This window comes from Castanea sativa, chromosome 3 (assembly GCF_040712315.1).
Source record: "Castanea sativa cultivar Marrone di Chiusa Pesio chromosome 3, ASM4071231v1".
Lineage (NCBI taxonomy): Eukaryota > Viridiplantae > Streptophyta > Magnoliopsida > Fagales > Fagaceae > Castanea > Castanea sativa.
Genome location: NC_134015.1, coordinates 22,178,776 through 22,199,514, shown reverse-complemented (window position 1 = coordinate 22,199,514; position 20,739 = coordinate 22,178,776).

Genomic DNA, 20,739 nt, shown 5'->3' with positions numbered 1-20,739 from the left:
GAGATTTAATGAATGAAGCTCAATAGCTTCTCAATCGATCGAGGATCTATCGAGGTTAGGGGAATTCAGATTTCTAGATTTGATTTTCGGCCCATGTTTATGTATTTGTGTAGGGTTTCTTTTCTCACAACCCTAGACATATATAAGGCTTATTTTAGAGGCCGTCACATAAAGGAATACAAGGAGAACATATGCAAAAGGTGACCAAAGCCTTATTCTCTCTGAAAGAAGCTACTTCGTCTTTGCGCCTTAGGGTTTTATAACCAAGTGCTTCTTGATCTTCATTATTGATGAAGTGAAGAACTTTGCAGCCAACATTCTTCTTTCTCAAGTTGGTGAGTGAGTCACGTACTGAGATTCGTGCAAAGAAGTTAGTCACGTACTGGGATCTGTGCATCAAAGGGTGACGTTCATATATTGAAGAATTCAGAGGTTCTGAAGCGGTAGAAGGTTTCTACTGTGAGTTCATCTATGGGGATTGTAGAGTCTAGGGACAAGTTTTGTACTAGATCTGAACCTTCTCTTTACTATAATTAATTACTTTTCGGGAAAGTTTTCTCCTAGGTTTTTTACTGTGAAACTAGTTGATTTCATTGGTTTTCCTAGGTCATCATATCTTGTCTTATTTATTTTTCCGCTGCACTTATATTTGACATGATATTGATGTTTGTTTATTTTAACAAGTTTTATGCATAATAAATCTTATTAACAACTTGGGTTTAAAACTTGTTAATTCTATCAACTGGGGTCTAAATTTCCCAACAAACATATCAATTCACCATCTTAAAGGAGTTGAACCTGAAAGTACAAAATTCCATCAATTAGTTCTCTTTGTATTTAGTACATATTACCTTGTTTGCATAAAAATTACAAGAAATTTTTATGGGCAATCTTAACTTCTTCTTTTTATAATTCAATAATTAAAGGATAGGGGAATATAATCCTAAGGGTCTGTTTGGTTTGAGCAAAAAAGTGGTGTATTCTGTATTCATTTTCAATTTTTGTAGGACCCCCTACTAGAAAACTTGTTTGACTGTATTTGTATTTATTTTTTATTTTCAATATCCAAAAAAATAGGATTTAAATACAAAAACTGAATATAACTTTTTGGTGTTTTCATTTTCTTGAAAATGAATACAGTAGCATTTTTGTAAAAAAATCAAATATGTGGATCCCTCTAACATTGACTTGCCCCATCAAAAAACACTCTCTCTTTCAATTGTGTTGAATTTTTAATTGAAAAATATAAAGTGAAAGAAAGAAAAAAAAAAAAAATAAAAGCAAAAACTAGACTAGAAAATAATGTCAAACATGAGTTTAGAAAATGAATACAAGATTTGAGAAACAAAAAATGAGTTTAGAAAATGAAAAGAGAAAAGGAATTGATGTTAAACCTTGGTTTGGTTCAAGTTGCTGTTAAACCTTTAACAAGAAAAGGAATTGATGCTTCTGTGCTTATGTGTTTACGTGATGCTAGATTTAAGAAATTTAATGATAGCATTCTTGGCATGATTACTGCTTCTTTGTATGATGGTCCTGTTTACTTTGATTGTTATCCTGATCTTGCTCTTACTCTTGATGATCCTAATATTATTAAAGCATTAACTTTGAATATATTGACATCTGGTTATGATATGGATGATGGTAGTAGACCATTTACTCTTATTTTTAGAATTTTTTATAGATTGCTTGTGTAAGTGCACAATTGCACCTGGACCCAAAGAAGATTACAGGCTCAGGCCCAATGAGCCTTAAACAATAAAATTTGTAGAGTGTGGGCTTGAAACCTAGGTTAGAAGTGCTGGGAGCTTGATAACAGGCTTTTATAAACGAATACAGGTAAATAACGAACGATAATTGCAAATGGATCTCCTCGGACTCAAGCCGAGGACTACTTCTTTATTATTTTTCTTTCTTTCTTACAGGTTACAATCCTTAATTTCTTTTCTTTTTCTTTAGAGAGAGAAAGTCAGCGAGAGAGAAAAAGATCAAGATCCCCCTTCCTTTTGCATTCCTCCCCCCTTAAATACCCCCTTTTTAGATGCCCTTTGGGACCCTAACTAGAAGTTTTTGCCTTACTGTTCAGGGGTCACTTCCTCATTAATGCGGCTAGGGAGGTAGGTGCAGAGTCTTTAATGCGGAGGTGGCAGCCTTTGCTCTAGATATTTTCCTTAACACTAGGGTATCGAGAAGGTTCAGGGTTTCCCCCTTTAACCATTAGTCTTTCTAGAGTTGAGCTTTGACCTTCATAATGAAGCTTTGAATTCTCTAGGGCTTGTCCGAGGATAAGCTCGTCCTCGGCTACAACCTTGGACCCTCGGCGTATTGGCCAATTCGTAGAGTTCAATTCTGAAGCAGGTCGGCCCTTCATGCTACAGTCCAAAGGCCCATATGCCCATTTGGGTCCTTTTACTCCCCACAATAGCCCCTCAAAACTCTATTTTTCATCATCCGAGGAGAAAAATAGGGTTTTGATTCGATGAGAACTAACTCTGCATACTTTGTGAATGATTGCACGTGTGGAAACCGTTTCGCGTTCCAGAAGACGCCACTTGGCGGTTTTATTTTCAAAAACGCGCGCATTTATTACTATAAGTTACACCTTGTCCCCCACGTTCAACGGTGAGACGGGCATCCAACGGTCCTCGTTATTTCATGAAAATTTGGGCGAGATAAATATAATTTCGAGGCCGCTTTCCGCACACCATGACGCTTCGGGAACCTGCGCCTTCATTTAATTCATCAGGGACTAATCCCATCAAAACATCAGTAAACATACTTTACCCGCAGAAAACCGTGGAAATTTGCACAACTTGAGATTCGTAAGTTTTTGATTCTTCTTTTCTTAACCTTTTCTCCTCGGATCTTGTCCTCGGCTATCCTTGTAGACATTTTCCCTTTTAGAGTTTAGTCTTTCGTCCCTCTCTGATGGGAAAATTTAAGTGTCTAGTTGATACCGCCGTTGGAATGGAAGGCTTCAGAGACAAGTATCACATTCCCGGCGATGTAGGTTTAAAATATTGCCCGGCGGAAGCCGTGGTCGGCTCTAGAAAGACTGGAGAGGTTATCATCCCAATGGTAGCCTTTGTAGAGGGTGGGATGACCCTCCCAATGAAGCCTGTAACTAGGGAGTACCTCCGCAACCACCGGTTGTGTCCCGATCAGTGCACCTCAAACGTTTTTAGAGTTTTGGGTAGCGTCGATGCTCTGAATGAGCAAATGGGTCTAAACCTCACCTAGCACGATGTCGTCTTTCTGTACGAGTGCCATAAACTCACCAAGGTAGGTTACTACATTAAATCCCGCTCCAGCGTCGTTAGGCTAATCTCCTGTCTGCCCAAATCCAACAAAGGCATGAAGGATGACTACCTGATCGTCTCTGGGAACTGGCACGACGGCCTCCACTGCCCAGTTGAGTGGGGAGATCCAGGTGCGACACCTTAGGATTAACCTCCCCACCGCACAACTTCCTCTAACACTCACAAAAATGCGTATTCACATGTATTCATGTTTATTTAAGTTTATTATATGTTGTGTGAATCTGACCATGTTTGTTTGCTTTGATGTCTTTCTTTGCAAATAAGCAACACGTTCGCCCACGCTTGAGCCACTGCAACGTTGCAGATCTAAACCGAGTACTGCGCTCCGAGGTGTTTGTCAGCAAGGACCTACAATTCAGGGCTGCTCATCTAATTCTGGGGTACGATCCCATTTCTTCGGACTTCCAGGAGATAGAAAATGCCATAGTTGTGGGTGACCGAAGGCGAAAGAGGATAAACGTAGCCCGGCCCCACTTTTTGGACTACCACGATCTCCCTGACGCACCTCATACCGTTTTGTACACACAGCCCATAGCGGTGATCCCCCTCACCGTGCACTCTCAGGGCATTGCTGTCCCAGAGGAGCGAGTGTCCTCTTCAAACACTTTGGACGAGGAGATAGAACACTTCCAGCTCGAGGACTCTCCACGACCTCGCGGAAACCCATTTGTTATCCTCTCCGACGAGGAGGAAGAAGAAGCCGAGGCCTCTGGGATCGCGGGTCTAGTGATAGCGTCCGTACGACAGCTTCAATCGAAGAAGAAATGGACAAGCTCAAGGATCTCATGACCGATGAGGTGCCCGAGTGGCAAAGAAAGGAGCAAAAGGGGCCCAAGCCCCCTACTTTTGCCACCACCCCCTCCTCCAAGCCGAGACAAAACCTCCCACAGATGATTCTAAGAAGAAGAGAAAGGTGGACGCCGAGGGGGCTGGTGGGGAGAAAGCAAAGAAACTAAAACGGCAACCGCCGCCGGCCCAACAACAAGCCGGACAAAGGCAAAGGGCGCGCCCACTCGCCTGAGAGTAGGGAGATCGGGGAAGTGGCCGAGGTGCGACGAGCACCGCCCACTTGGTCTCCTAACTCGAGGCCGGACGGCGCCCCTATTCCCTCGCCACTCCAAGATCGTGGCAGTCCAACAAGGCCACGCCCACCATCTAGCCGAGGTGTTGGAGCGTCCTTCGTTGCCCAAGGATATGGAATCCTTGGAGAAGATGGGCAGGCCCGCAAATGCTTCCTCTCACTGAAAAGGGGTTTAGCTCTGGTAAGTTCCACCTTGCACTTATATTCTGTATTTATTTATAAACACTTTACTGCATTGACCCTCCTAACATTTTTGCAGTCCATCCAAGAGGTTTTTGCTGCCGAGAAGTTCGTGGAGGATTCTCGAAAGCGCGCTGGGATGGAGCAGGAGTTAAGACAAGAGGTAGAAAGGTCTCTGGACCAGGCCCTGGCAGAGAAAGGGAAGCTCATTTCACAGCTGGCCGACCTGAAAAGAGAGAGAGACAGCGACAAGGCCAGCTTGAAGACGATGGGGAGTCAAGTGGAGAGGCAGCGTAAGCTCCTCCGTCAAAAGGATGACGAGCTTGCCCAAGTCCAACAGGCACGCTCCGACTTGGAAAAGGAGCTTACACGGGCGAAAGAGGAAGCTCAAAACGCAAGAGGAGCTGACAGAGGCTTTTGCGGCCTTATGCCGTGAGTACTGTCAGCAGGTCTGGGGGGAGGCCATGAATGCAGCAGGGGTTCCTCAAGTTTCCGAACTGAGGAAGCCCGAGAACATTTGGCTTCCCCTAGACATACAAGAAATTGAAGACCCTCATGTTCCTGTCTCTCCTGCTTTTCCTCCTGTGGTGCAAGAGCTTGCTCCTACTCCTACAGAACCTGAAGGTTCCCATAAAGAGAAGGACAAGTGTGACGGTGCCGAAAAGGAGGAAGTCCCCAGCGTGGAGCCCCTCATTCCTTCAACAGAGAAAGGGAAACAGGCCTTGTCGACCTTTGAATTGGAATTGAAGAGTACCGAGGCTGGCAGCAGCTCCCTTCAAGACCCCCCTTTCCTAGTTTAGGGCCTAGTCTAGGAATTTTTTTGTACTCCCCTTCCTTGTATATAATTAATGAAAAACATTTTTATTCGGCTTTCAATATTGTTGCCTTTGTTTTGCTTTATTCTTCTTGTGTTTGCCACGAAAGTTCACAATAACAAATAGTTGACAGGGAAAACAGAATAAATATGACTCTACCATGCAAACCATTAGGACTTCTAAGTTGCCACATAACCTTAGATATTAAATAATGTCACAGTGTAGATAACTCACATAACCTTAGATGTTAAACCTTTGTAACCTGACGTATTACTTTCAGTAGGGCGTAAGGTCCAAATACCATTCCTCACAAGAATTGATTTGTCACTCAAAAATGAAGAACTTAAGATCCAAATTAACGAATGGAGAGATAATAATTTCCCTATAACATGTGATAAGAATAAGAACAGTGACAAGATTTGCGTTCCGAGGACTGTACTTAGACAAGTTTCTGTTTAATTCTTAAGAGTAGTAACTTCAAATGTTAATTTTTCCAAAGTAGGAGGTCCGAGGACCCGGCATAACTAAGGTTCTGTTTAACAAATGAAAAGATATCAATTTCCACAAGGTTTGTGGTCTGAGGACTACACTTAACCAAGTTTCTGTTTGATTCTTAAGAGTAGTAACTTCAAATGTTAATTTTTCCAAAGTAGGAGGTCCGAGGACCCGGCATAACTAAGGTTCTGTTTAACAAATGAAAAGATATCAATTTCCACAAGGTTTGTGGTCCGAGGACTACACTTAACCAAGTTTCTGTTTGATTCTTAAGAGTAGTAACTTCAAATGTTAATTTTCCCAAAGTAGGACGTCCGAGGACCCGGCATAACTAAGGTTCTGTTTAACAAATGAAAAGATATCAATTTCCACAAGGTTTGTGGTCCAAGGACTACACTTAACCAAGTTTCTGTTTGATTCTTAAGAACAGTAACTTCAAATGTTAATTTCCCTAAAGTAGGAGGTCCGAGGACCCGGCATAACTAAGGTTCTGTTTAACAAATGGCAAGACATCAATTTCCACAAGGTTTGTGGTCCGAGGACTGCACTTAACCAAGTTTCTGTTTGATTCTTAAGAACAGTAACTTCAAATGTTAATTTCCCCAAAGTAGGAGGTCCGAGGACCCGGCATAACTAAGTTTCTGTTTAACAAATGGCAAGACATCAATTTCCACAAGGTTTCGTGGTCCGAGGATCGCACTTAACCAAGTTTCGTTTGATTCTTAAGAACAAGAATCTCAAATGTTAATTTCCCCAAAGTAGGAGGTCCGAGGACCCGGCATAACTAAGGTTCTGTTTAACAAATGACAAGACATCAATTTCCACAAGGTTTGTGGTCCGAGGACTACACTTAACCAAGTTTCTGTTTGATTCTTAAGAGTAGTAACTTCAAATGTTAATTTTCCCAAAGTAGGAGGTCCGAGGACCCGGCATAACTAAGGTTCTGTTTAACAAATGAAAAGATATCAATTTCCACAAGGTTTGTGGTCCGAGGACTGCACTTAACCAAGTTTCTGTTTGATTCTTAAGAACAATAACTTCAAATGTTAATTTCCCCAAAGTAGGAGGTCCGAGGACCCGGGATAACTAAGGTTCTGTTTAACAAATGACAAGACATCAATTTCCACAAGGTTTGTGGTCCGAGGACTGCACTTAACCAAGTTTCTGTTTGATTCTTAAGAACAGTAACTTCAAATGTTAATGGTACTTATAACTTTGAAATGTTAACCAACAAAAGCACGTTTTATTAATAATAATACCTTCTAAGGTTATTTACATTCCACAGACGTGGTACAATTCTTTCATCTAGGTCAGCTAGCCGATATGACCCTATGCCTGCTACTGAAATAATGCGATAGGGGCCTTCCCAGTTGGGTCCTAGCTTACCCCAAGCTGGGTTCTTAGAAGTCCCTACAACCTTTCTTAGTACAAGATCACCAGGTGCAAGTGGCCTTAGCTTCACATGAGCATCATATCCCCGCTTTAGCTTCTGTTGATAGTAAGCCATTTGGACCATAGCTGCCTCGCGTCGTTCCTCGACTAAATCAAGACCTTTCTCCAGGAATCCATTGTTATTCTCTGGGCTAAAAGAGCTCGTCTTTAGGGTGGGAAAACCAGATTCCAGAGGTATCACCGCCTCGGCTCCATAAGTCATAGAGAATGGCGTTTCTCCCGTGGACCTGTACGGTGTGGTCCGATACGTCCATAGAACGTGAGGGAGCTCTTCTACCCATCTGCCTTTCGCATCGTCCAACCTTTTCTTGAGCACACTGACTATGACCTTGTTAACGGCCTCGGCTTGCCCATTTCCCTGAGGATAAGCTGGGGTGGAGTATCTATTTATGATACCCATGTCACCACAATATTGCCTAAAGGCCTTACTGTCAAATTGAACGCCATTGTCTGAGATTAGTGCGTGTGGTATACCGAATCTAGTGACAATATTTTTCCAAACAAACTTCTTGGAATCAACATCTCTGATATTTGCTAAAGGCTCGGCCTCAAGCCATTTAGTGAAATAATTTGTTCCTACAAGCAGCCATCTTTTGTTACCTGTTGCCCTCAGAAATGGCCCCACTATGTCCAATCCCCACTGCGCAAAAGGCCAAGGACTGGAGAGAGGGTTAAGAACCCCTCCAGGTTGATGAATATTTGGGGTGAACCTCTGGCATTGATCACATTTTCTAGCATAGTCCTGAGCCTCTCTCTACATGTTGGGCCACCAATAACCCTGAGTCAGGGCCTTATGGGCTAAGGACCTTCCCCCAGTGTGGCTTCCACAAATCCCTTCATGCAGTTCCTCGAGAAGTGCTTCCGTTGATTCAGGGTGCACACACAATAAGTACGGTCCTGAGAAGGATCGTTTGCCAGGCCGCTTCGATCCTCGGATAGCCAAAAACGTGGCGCCTTCCGACGCACCTTCTCTGCTTCAGACTTGTCCTTAGGAAGGATGTCGTTCTTAAGAAAAGATACGACTGGGTCCATCCAACTAGGTCCAAGCCTTATTAGATGGATGTGAGCTGCCTTGGCAGGGATAAGAGTTGGCTCCAGCAAATCCTCCACAAGGATAATCCTGGGCAAATCCTGAGCCGAGGACGTTGCTAACGTAGCCAAAGAATCGGCATGAGTGTTCCCACTCCTAGAGATGTGAGCTAAGACAAAGGAGTCAAATTCTGCTTGCTGACGCTTGACCTGGGCCAAATATTCTTGCATTCTTGGGTCCCTGGCCTCCATGGTCCCCATGACCTGGCCGACCACTAATTGAGAGTCCGAGAACGCATGGACTTCCTTTCCACCCATCTCACGTAACATGTTCATGCCTAGCAGAACTGCTTCGTATTCGGCTTCATTATTAGTAGCCGAGAATGACAGCCTTAGAGATTTTTCGAAGATAATTTCCTCTGGGGATATCAGAACAAGTCCCACACCAGACCCTTTCTGATTAGCTGCCCCATCCACATACATTTTCCAAGTCGAAGGCCCTGTGGCCGTGATCACACCAACTGATTTTCCATCCATGTGTGCTTCTTTTAGAGTCTCTTCTGGCAATGGTTCAGTAAACTCTGCCACCAAGTCAGCGAGAACCTGGCCCTTCACAGAGGTGCGAGGCTTGTATTTAACGTCAAAAGCCCCCCTGCAGATGGTCCCCCACTTTGCTACCCCGCCCGAGTAATCGCCGCTACGTAGCACCGCCATGAGAGGCAATTGGGTAAGAACCACCACAAGTATGGGGACTCGAAAATAATGAGGAAGCTTTCGTGTGGCATGAACTACAGCCAGAAGCGCTTTCTCCAAGGGTAGATAACGCACCTCGGCATCATTTAAAGACTTACTAACGTAATATACCGGTCTTTGCACACCGTTATCATCCCTTATGAGACAAGATTGACCGCGTGGACGGCCACGGCCAAATAAGCAGACAAAATCTCATGTGCCTCCGGGCGAGAGAGAATGGGTGGCCGAGAAAGATATCGCTTAAGCTGTTGGAAAGCTAACTCGCAGTCCTCGGTCCATTGAAACTCTTTCCACTTGTTCAACAACTGAAAGAAAGGACGACACGGCCACGACCGAGATATAAATCCGTTCAAGGCGGCAATCATTCCGGTTAATTTCTCGGATTTCTTTTGGGTTGCGAGGAGGCCGCAAGTCCCGAATAGCCTTAACTCCGTGCCGGGTTTACCTCTATGCCTCTATGAGTGATCATGTACCCCAAAAACTTTCCGTACCCAACGCCGAAAGAGCATTTCGAGGCATTAAGGCGCGGCTTGTACTTTCTTAACACCTCGAAAGGTGTCGCCAAGTCTCTCACGTGTGAAGGTATCGTTTTGCTCTTTACCACCATATCATCTACATACACCTCAATAGTCTTCCTCAATTGCCGTTCGAACATCCTCGGTCATCATTCTTTGGTAAGTAGCCCCGCATTTTTCAAACCAAATGGCATGACCTTATAATGATAATTCCCCCGTCGGAGTAATGAAGGCGCCTTCTTGATCCTCCAATGCCAAGGGAATCTCGGTGGTAACCCTAGAAGGCGTCCAAAAACTCATCCGAGGATGTCCGACATGGCATCCACCAGTTGATCAATACGCAGCATTAGGAACGAATCTTTGGGACAGGCCTTGTTCAGATCAGTAAAGTCCACACATACCCTTTACGTTCCATTCTTCTTTTTAACAACAACTGTATGGGCCAACCACTCGGGGTAGAAAACTTCTTTGATAGCCCCAGCCCTCTTGAGTTTAAGCACCTCTTCCTTCACAGCCTCGGAATGTTCTCTGGGTTGACATTTAAATGATGACAAATGAAGCTCGGATCGACGCCTGGAGCTTCGTAAGGATCCCACGCAAAAACATCAATATTGTCCTTCAGAAATTCTAACAATTCGATCTTCTCTTGGTGTGGCAAAGTATGCCGACTTGGAAGAACCTCTCTCGGGTTATCGCTACCGGAAACTTCTCTAACTCCTCACAATGTGTCTCCTCTCCTGTCACCATCCCAGATGAACCAGGAGCTGTTAACTGCTATAAGTCTTTGGTGATTAAAGCCGAAGACTCGGCTTCTGTCTGATGCAGTACTGCAGCCGATATGCACTGCCTGACCACCGATTGGCTGCCGAGGATTTCCTCAACACATTCCCCCGAGGGGAATTTAACTTTAACATGCAAGGTGGAGGAGACAGCCCCCAAAGCGTGCAGCCAAGGTCCGTGCGAGATGGCCGTGTATGGAGAGTACGCATCAACGACAATGAAATCCACTTCCACCGTTTTTCGATCCAGACCGAACGGCAAACGGATCCGTCCCCGGCACAAAGCCTCTCCTTCGAAGCTTATAAGTGGCGAGTCATAGGGAGTAAGATCCCCCGGCCTTCAGCCTTAATCCTCAGAATAGATCGGGTACATGATATCCGCACCGCTGCCCCGATCTATCATCACCCTCTTCACATCATAATTCCCTATCCTAAAAGTGACCACAGAGCATCATCACGAGGTTGAATGGTACCGCCTTTATCCTCCCTGGAGAATCCCAAGACGGGCAAAATGGCCTTCAACCTCTTTGGCTCGGCACTCGCCTCCTCGGCCTCGAGAATGGGAAACCGCCATCACCCTAGTGGAGCCGAACCGGTCCCGCTGTGTGCAGCAAAAATAACATTAATTGTTCCTAAAGCCGCCCGAGATGAATTATTCCTCCGATTGTTCGAGCGATTGACCGCCCGGCCCGCTAGGTTGGCACAAGTGTTGCTTCGGCTTTTCCTTCACCGACAAGCCTGCTCCGGGCTCCAAAGGGTCCGACAATTCTCGGTAGTGTGGCCCACATCCCGATGGTATTGGCGTGTGCTGTCTCGATTCCTCTTCGCAGTGGTCTCCCGCCATCTTACTGTGCCATTTGAAGAAGGGTTCACGAACTTTCTCCCTGATGTACCGGTTCTCGAACACGTTGTTCACGGCCCGAGGTGCCGCCGAGGCGGACCGCCCAACGTAATCTCTCCTCGGCCTCGTTATTGTGGTACCCGTCCGACCCGAAATCCCTTCTCTCCCGCGGATAACCTTCTCCTTACCCTTTCCTTGCTGTTGGTCTTCCTCCACTCTCTTGTACTCGTCAATATGGTCCATGAGGCGACGTACACTGCGGACGGCCTTTTTAGTCAAAGACTTTCTCAGGTCGTGATCAGTAGGAAGGCCTACCTTAAAGGTATTAAGCGCCACCTCATCAAAGTCGCCATCTATTTCATTAAACATCTCCCAATAACGGTCGGAGTATGCTTTCAACGTCTCCCCCTCCCTCATGGTCATGGATAACAGCGAGTCCAATGGCCGAGGTACTCTACTACACGTAATGAACCGCGAAGCGAATGCTCTAGTAAGCTCCCCAAACGAACCTATAGACCCCGATTTAAGACCATTGAACCACCTCATAGCAACAGGTCCCAGGCTAGAGGGGAAAACTTTACACATCAGGGTCTCGTTGTGAGAGTGCACCGCCATCCTCTGGTTAAAGTGACTCATGTGCTCCACCGGATCAGTCCGGCCATTGTAGATGGTAAAAGTGGGCTAGGTAAACCTCCTGGGAAGCCTTCCTTTCTCAATCTTCCGTGTAAATGGAGATTTGGAGAGTTGGTGCAACGCCCTACTCATAGCATCGTTGCCTAAGCCCCTAGAATGAAGCTTCTTACGTCTGCGAGTTGGCTGGTCGTCCTCCTCACCGGAGGACGTTGCACTGGTGGGGTCGCGCGACCTTGAGCTGTAGCCACCTCCCCTATCCTCCTCTGAGGAAGGATTAGATAAGGACGGTGAAAACCTACGTTTAGCACGGCGTAACTTTCTCTTCAAACGATTGATTTCTTTCTGCATGGATTTAGAACCCTCCTCGTGGGTGGTGCTACCCCCACCATGAGTATGGCTAGCGCTGGGGTATTCTGTATGGACACTTCCCTCACAATCCCTTTGACGCTCAAGGCGCTCGAAACGATCCTCCGGTTGTGATCCCTGTGACTCTGCATGGTGAGAACCTAGGCCTGCCATGGTATCCCAACCTTTTCTAGACTAGATTTTCCACAGACGGCGCCAATTGTAAGTGCACAATTGCACCTGGACCCAAAGAAGATTACGGGCTCAGGCCCAATGAGCCTTAAACAATAAAATTTGTAGAGTGTGGGCTTGAAACCTAGGTTAGAAGTGCTGGGAGCTTGATAACAGGCTTTTATAAACGAATACAGGTAAATAACGAATGATAATTGCAAATGGATCTCCTCGGACTCGAGCCGAGGACTACTTCTTTATTATTTTTCTTTCTTTCTTACAAGTTACAATCCTTAATTTCTTTTCTTTTTCTTTAGAGAGAGAGAGTCAGCGAGAGAGAAAAAGATCAAGATCCCCCTTCCATTTGCATTCCTCCCCCCTTAAATACCCCTTTTTTAGATGCCCTTTGGGACCCTAACTAGAAGTTTTTGCCCTACTGTTCAGGGGTCACTTCCCCATTAATGCGGCCAGGGAGGTAGGTGCAGAGTCTTTAATGCGGAGGTGGCAGCCTTTGCTCTAGATATTTTCCTTAACACTAGGGTATCGAGAAGGTTCAAGGTTTCCCCCTTTAACCATTAGTCTTTCTAGAGTTGAGCTTTGACCTTCATAATGAAGCTTTGAATTCTCTAGGGCTTGTCCGAGGATAAGCTCGTCCTCGGCTGCAACCTTGGACCCTCGGCGTATTGGCCAATTCGTAGAGTTCAATTCTGAAGCAGGTTGGCCCTTCATGCTACAGTCCAAAGGCCTATATGCCCATTTGGGTCCTTTTACTCCCTACAGCTTGATTCCCAGCTAACTCCTCGGTCTAGAGGACGTGATCCTGCTGGAAAAACTATGTTAATTCAATGTTCCACCCCTGATGCTAAGATCCAAATCCCTAAAATGATTCAATGGCAAGATATTACTCTTCCCAAAGAATGGACTTTGGAACAAGTAGCACCACCTGTTAAACTTGTTTTTGATGAACTTGATCTTACTAAAATTGCACAATACACTGATGGAACTGTTAAAATATTTTTTTGATGATACCAAATGTTTTCCTACTCACAAACCTTTAAGAATCAATGAAGGAAGAAAGTCTTTTGTTGGATCTGAAAGTGTTGTTAAAAGAAATGCTAATGTTGACGAATTTTTGAAAAAGAATTTTGAACTACTTGATTTAAAGCTAAAAGGAGTTGCTAGCAACAATTCCCAGGTTAGCAATACTTATTATTCAACTAAACCTGAATTTCTCCCAAAATATGATCAAGAAGAAGAAGAAGATGCAAAATCTGAGGCTCCTTCTAGATCTGATTTTCCACCTATTGAACCTCCTCCTCCTTTTAAACATCTGCGTGTAATAAATTTGATGGATATGGATGTTGAAACCCCTGCTTTTCAAATTGATATGGTTGCTTTAAGTAATAAATTATTTTCCAAAGCAAACCGTGATAAAAGAAAGTATTACCAAAGTACTTTTGCTCAGTCTGAAAAAGACAGAATCAAAAGGAAATGGAGAGAAAAAATGAATTTGTTAAAGCAACATATTTTGTTTTTTGATTATCTTGAGAATTATTATGTTTCAAGAAATGAGGTTCATACCAATTACTTGAACGTAATAAAAAAATCTGATTTTGTTAAACATGACAAAACTGTTGTTAAATCCAGTCATCCACCCCTTGAAACTGTTTTGATTACTTGCAAAAATGATAAAGAAAGCACTGAGGTGAAAGCCTCCCCTTTCAAAATTGCTGATGATAAAACTCCTGTTTTTGCCATTATTGAACAAAAAAATTTTACTAATGAATTTTTGCATATTATTGGTCAACAGCTTGATTGTATTGAAGAAAAAATTGTTGAAAAACCTGCTGTTTCAAAGCCTGAGAAACCTTTGATTGATTTACCCAGTCAAAGAAAAAATGTTGATTTTAAAACTTCTCAGAGTAAGACTTTTGATTTAGTTAATTCCCAAGGATCAACTGTTGAAAAGATTGAAAAAATGCTTGCTGATTTAAAAGTTAAAACCAAGCAAACTTCTACTTCTAGAAGCACTGCTTGTGCTATTTCAAGAAATGAGAAAGAAATTGTTTCTGATGACGACACAAATTCTGACTCATTATCTTCAAAATCTTCTAAAAATGCTTTTGATGATGGCATCAGTTTACCAGAAATTAAAAGATTTGTTGGAAAACCCAATCCTACTTCTTTTACAAAAAATTGGTATTCTAAACCTACTCCTCCTAATTTACAGTTTGAAGAAAGATCTTCTCAAACTCAATTTTCTGTTTCTGCTAATAAACTTTATGAATGGAATATTAATGGTTTGTCAGAACAAGAAATTATTAACAAAATGGCTCACATGTCTATGGTTGGTATTGCATACATAAATAACCATGACAATCTTGATCATCCTGATATTGTTGATTTGCTTGCATCTGGTTTTACTGGTTGTCTTCGTGGATGGTGGGATTCACATCTCACAGAAGAATCCAGAGAATCTATTAAACATGCTATAAAAATAGATACTGATGGATGCCTATTTTTTATGAAAATATTAATCGAGGTGTTCCTGATGGTGTTAATACTTTGGTTTACACCATTCTTAAACATTTTGTTGGTACTCCTTCCAATATTTCGTCTCAAATTTCTGACTATTTGAATAATTTGAGATGTCCTACTATGTCTGATTACAGATGGTACCAAGATGTATTTACTTCCAGAGTCATGCTCAGAAAAGACTTTACGAAGCCTTATTGGAAAGAGAGGTTTATTGACAGACTACCTCATATCTTTGCTCATAAGGTAAAAAATGAATTAATTGGTAAAAATGATTCTATTGATTTTGATAATTTAACCTATGGTGATATTTTCAGCACTATTAAGAAAATTGGAATTAATATGTGCAATGATGAAAAATGGTTAAAACAACAGTTAAAAGATAAAAAGAAAGCTAAATATGAAATGAGTAATTTCTGTGAACAATATGGTTTACCTCCTATTGCCCCTTCCAGGCAAAAAGGAAAAAGTAAACATGATAAGGTTTACAAAAGTTATTTCCATAAAAAGCATAAAAGATACAGAACCCATTTTGTTAAACCTAATGATTTTTATGCTAAAAACAAACCTGCTTTTCGAAAACATGATAGACAGAGATCAGGTAAAGGTAAGTGCTTTAACTGTGGCAAATTTGGTCATTTCAGTAAAGACTGTAACCAAAAGCCTGGCAAGTTGAAAAATAAGTTGAACATGTTAAACATTAATAATAATGATCAAAATGAGTTATTTCAGATTCTTGAATCTACTACTTCAACTGATTCCTTTGAAGAGGATTTTTCATCATTTGATTCTGATTATCACTCCCGTAGTGATGTTTCTAAATCTCCTAATATTAAACTTGGCTGTAGAGATTCTTGTTGTAACATGATTAAATCTGTTAAAATGTTAACCAAAAGTAAAAAGAATGATGATCTATTATTAACAATGATAAGTAAAATTGAAGACCCTAATTTACAGAAAGATTATCTTGACAAGTTTTTGAAAAACTTAATAAAAGAAGATAAGGTTAAAAGACCTAATTCTACGATCAGTTTTGAAGAAACTCTGAAAAGATTTAATAAAAATAAATCAAAAGATGTAACTGTTAATGATCTTCAACATGAAATAAAAACTGTTAAACAAGAGATAATTCAATTAAAAAATGATGTTAAAACTATTAAACATGATAATGATCATCTTAAACAAGAATTGTTAATTCTAAAGATTGATAAAACTATGGATAAACACCAATTTGATGATGATGAGCAAAAAGACGGAGATGAATCTGATCAAAAAGCTTCTCCTTCTGGTAATGTTTCTGATCGTACCTTGATTAATTTGATTGATAATCAATTGTCTCTTGTTAAACATATGCTGCCCAAATGGTACACTAAAGTTAAAATTGTTGTTGCTCATGATTATGCTTTTGATGTTGTTGCTATGATTGATTCTGGTGCCGATGTTAATTGCATTCAAGAAGGATTGATCCCTTCTAAATATTTTGAAAAATCTACTGAAAGATTAGTTTCTGCTAATGGAACTAAAATGAAAATCAAGTATGAATTAAACAATGCTCATGTTTGCCATGATAATGTTTGCTTTAAGATCCCTTCTATACTTGTTAAAAACATGACTGATAAAGTAATTCTTAGTTTGCCTTTTATTGATTCTTTGTATCCTTTTCTTACTGAAGATGATTGAATTACTACTGATCCTTTTGGACCAAAAGTAAAATTCAAATTTTGCTCAAAGTGTGAAACTCATATTGATAATGTTAATAAACATCTTAGCTTCATTAAACAAAAGGATAGCTCTAAAAAGACTGGTGGACAGCTCTCTGCTGATTTGTTGCCAACAGTAATTGCCAATTGTCACAATGTCCTGATGAATGATAGTTACCCTGACAATATGGATATCTCTCTTGTTGACTACTTGCATGATGACAAAAACTCTAGTGAAAAGCATATCTTCACCAAAGAATGTCCTACGGATGCTAAAAGTCAAAAAAGCATTCTTTGCATTAGGCTTTTAACCAAGTCTTTGCTTTGGTCCAAATTTGTCTGTAGCATGTTCTCCTCTTACCCCAATATTCTCCAAAATAATCATTGTCATCCTAACACTCATTGTTCGGCACAACTAATATATATTACTATTGACCTTTGGCTTTTGAAACATACTTTTCAAAAGAATTTTATTGATACTATTTACTCTCACTTTTCCAAAAAATATTCTATCATACTATTAACTATGGCCAACTGGCTTAACATTCTCTCCCTTACTTGGCAGGACAAAGTAAGATTTAATACTACCACTACTAAGTGGAATATTATAACTTCTTCGGCAGAGAAGAGGGACAAGGGGAAAGGACCTGCACAGGACTTTCCTCAAGACGAAAGGTTCCCAGCGGGACACCCTTTTGTAATGCATGAAGGCGCATCTTCTGGAGTAAAATCCAGTAATGCAACATCCCTTCAGGAATTTGTCCTGGCAGAGGAGACATATTCCAGTGGTGATATCATATTAACCTTACAGGAAGTATTGAACAAAGACTTGCAATTCCATAATGGAGTCTATAATGAATTACCAGATTCCATTAAATTCATTCTAGACAACCTTCAAGCTGCCCATTCTTCAAACCACCACAAACTATTCAACAAAACCATGAGAGCACTTGAAATTCACCTTGTTAACCTTACTACCCAAATTGTTGACCCTACTACTGAAAATGCAGTCATTGCCGACCAACTTTTTAATTGCCTTGTTTACGCTCAAAACCATCATGATGAATCAAACCTGATTAGTCAATTCTTTGGCAAAGAGGAAATCCATTCAATGGATAGAAAGACTATAATGGGTACTAATTTTGCTTAATTGAGTCTAAAAAACCAATCTTTGCTTAAAAGTGCTGTTGCCAACTTGCCTCTAGAAGTACAAACTTGTATTTTTGAAAGCAAGGTTATGACTAAAGATCTTGATCTTTGGTTAAAACATTTCAAAACCCTTGTCTCAATTGCCCCTACCATTGTTGAACTTGATGGCCCCAGCAAAGGCTACCTGAAAAAGAAATGGGAAAAATACTTTAGGATCAGTCTCAGAGTACATGAAAAAACCCATCCTTTCCCTGGCCTTTTGATTAATTATGAAGATGGTTCTGATAATGATCCTTTTTGGCTTTCTCAAATGTTTGAATTTGGTTTTGTCAGACTCATTAAATTAACGAGTCATGATCAAATTAACCAGTTTCCTGATATTATCCGAAAGGCTGTTGCAGATGTTGCAGCAACCCCTTATGTTTCAATCCGATGTTGGAGTACTTTGCCCAAATGGAAAAAGAAAAATTGGATGAATGTTCAACCTTCCAAGCATCTTGTTCTCATTAATGGATATACTCACCAAGGTCAATGGTATGAAGGAAATGCTTATGTTTCTCATAAACATCCCTATGCTCTTTCTGAATGTTGGAGAAGTTACTTTAATAATTGAATTATTGATGTCTCTGAAGAATTATGGAAAGACTACCATTTCTTTGGTTGTACAGACAGAATTTCTATTTTTGTTAACAAACCTTATGCTTCTGTGGTCCGGCACTTACAATGGGTAGAATATGATGACCCAAGAATATTTCTCACAAGAAATCCTGTTTACGAACCATTAATGTATTGTGGTTTCTATAACCAATATTCAACTTATCATGAACATGAATGCAATGATGATCCCCCATGGGATCCCTCTCCAGGGGACCCTTATGATGGTTACTCGTCTGATGCAGCTTCTACCTAGAAGCATAGTGATCCCAGTTCAAGACTTTCTTATTGGTCTAGCCAGATGATGCTACAATATTCACTAGTACAATATTCACTAGTTACTATTTGCCAAAGATGCTTTCCTAATAATAATGATTTCTTCTAATCTATAAGACAAACCATTCTGGCACCATCACTACGTACTAACTTTCCTCCATTGTTGACTTTCCAAGATGAAGACTTCTCCAAAAGATAAAGCTATTTACTTACTATTTTGCTGATATTTTGGGCACAACATGCCAAACTACTTTCGGTCTCAAAAGCTAATCCGATTCCTTCCGAATATTGCTCCTAATGGCCCTCACGGGTCCTGATGTGAATAGTAAAATGTCACTATTTACTTTGTACTATTTACTGTTTTATTCACTTATATAAGGGGGGTTGTCCCTTATTGTTAAACTCAGAATCTTTTCTAGGATTTCCCTTAGAACTCTATCTAGGACTTCCTTAGATCAAGATATCTCACTGATTACACAAAGCTTGTAACTAGGAACTAGGACTAGCTTTCAAGCCTTGTACTGTTTACCCAATCTGTTGATCACTGTAATCTTGTTGCTACTACTACTACTGTAAGTATTTTGATGTATATTCAATAAACACTGCTATTTTCAATACTTTGAATTATTTTGATATACAACTACTTGGAGAGAGTGTTAAGGACATATTTTATGTAGTTGGCTAATCCTTTGACAAAACACACTTTACTTGTATTTAGGAAAATCTAGGATGTGTTTTATACTTCAAAAAACATGTTGTTCAAATCTAGTATTAAAGCCATAAAGATTGGATCAAGAAACAAGTGAAGAAAAGGTGTTCACTAAAGCTGGACAGATAGTTGGACAGCTGCAGACAGCTGCTGGACAGCTTCTCGACAGCTGCTCGACAGATAGCTATCTATTGAGATTTAATGAATAAAGCTCAACAGCTTCTCAATCGATCGAGGATCTATCGAGGTTAGGGGAATTCAAATTTCCAGATTTGATTTTCGGCCCATGTTTATGTATTTGTGTAGGGTTTCTTTTCTCACAACCCTAGACATATATAAGGCTTATTTTAGAGGCCGTCACATAAAGGAATACAAGGAGAACATATGCAAAAGGTGACCAAAGCCTTATTCTCTCTGAAAGAAGCTACTGTGTCTTTGTGCCTTAGGGTTTTATAACCAAGTGCTTCTTGATCTTCATTATTGATGAAGTGAAGAACTTTGCAGCCAACATTCTTCTTTCTCAAGTTGGTGAGTGAGTCACGTACTGGGATTCGTGCAAAGAAGTAAGTCATGTACTAGGATCTGTGCATCAAAGGGTGACGTTCATATATTGAAGAATTCAGAGGTTCTGAAGCGGTAGAAGGTTTCTACTGTGAGTTCATCTACGGGGATTGTAGAGTCTAGGGCCAAGTTTTGTACTAGATCTGAACCTTCTTTTTACTATAATGAATTGATTTTCGGGAAAGTTTTCCCTCAGTTTTTTTACTGTGAAACTAGTTAGTTTGATTGGTTTTCCTAGGTCATCATATCTTGTCTTATTTATTTTTCCGCTGCACTTATATTTGACATGATATTGATGTTTGTTTATTTTAACAAGTTTTATGCATAATAAATCTTATTAACAACTTAGGTTTAAAACTTGTTAATTCTATCAATTAGGGTCTAAATTTCCAAACAAACATATCAATTCACCATCTTAAAGGAGTTGAACCTGAAAGTACAAAATTCCATCAATTAGTTCTCTTTGTATTTAGTACATATTACCTTGTTTGCATAAAAATTACAAGAAATTTTTATGGGCAATCTTAACTTCTTCTTTTTATAATTCAATAATTAAAGGATAGGGGAATATAATCCTAAGGGTCTGTTTGGTGTGAGCAAAAAAGTGGTGTATTCTGTATTCATTTTCAATTTTTGTAGGACCCCCTACTAGAAAACTTGTTTGACTGTATTTGTATTTATTTTTTATTTTCAATATCCAAAAAAATAGGATTTAAATACAAAAACTAAATATAACTTTTTGGTGT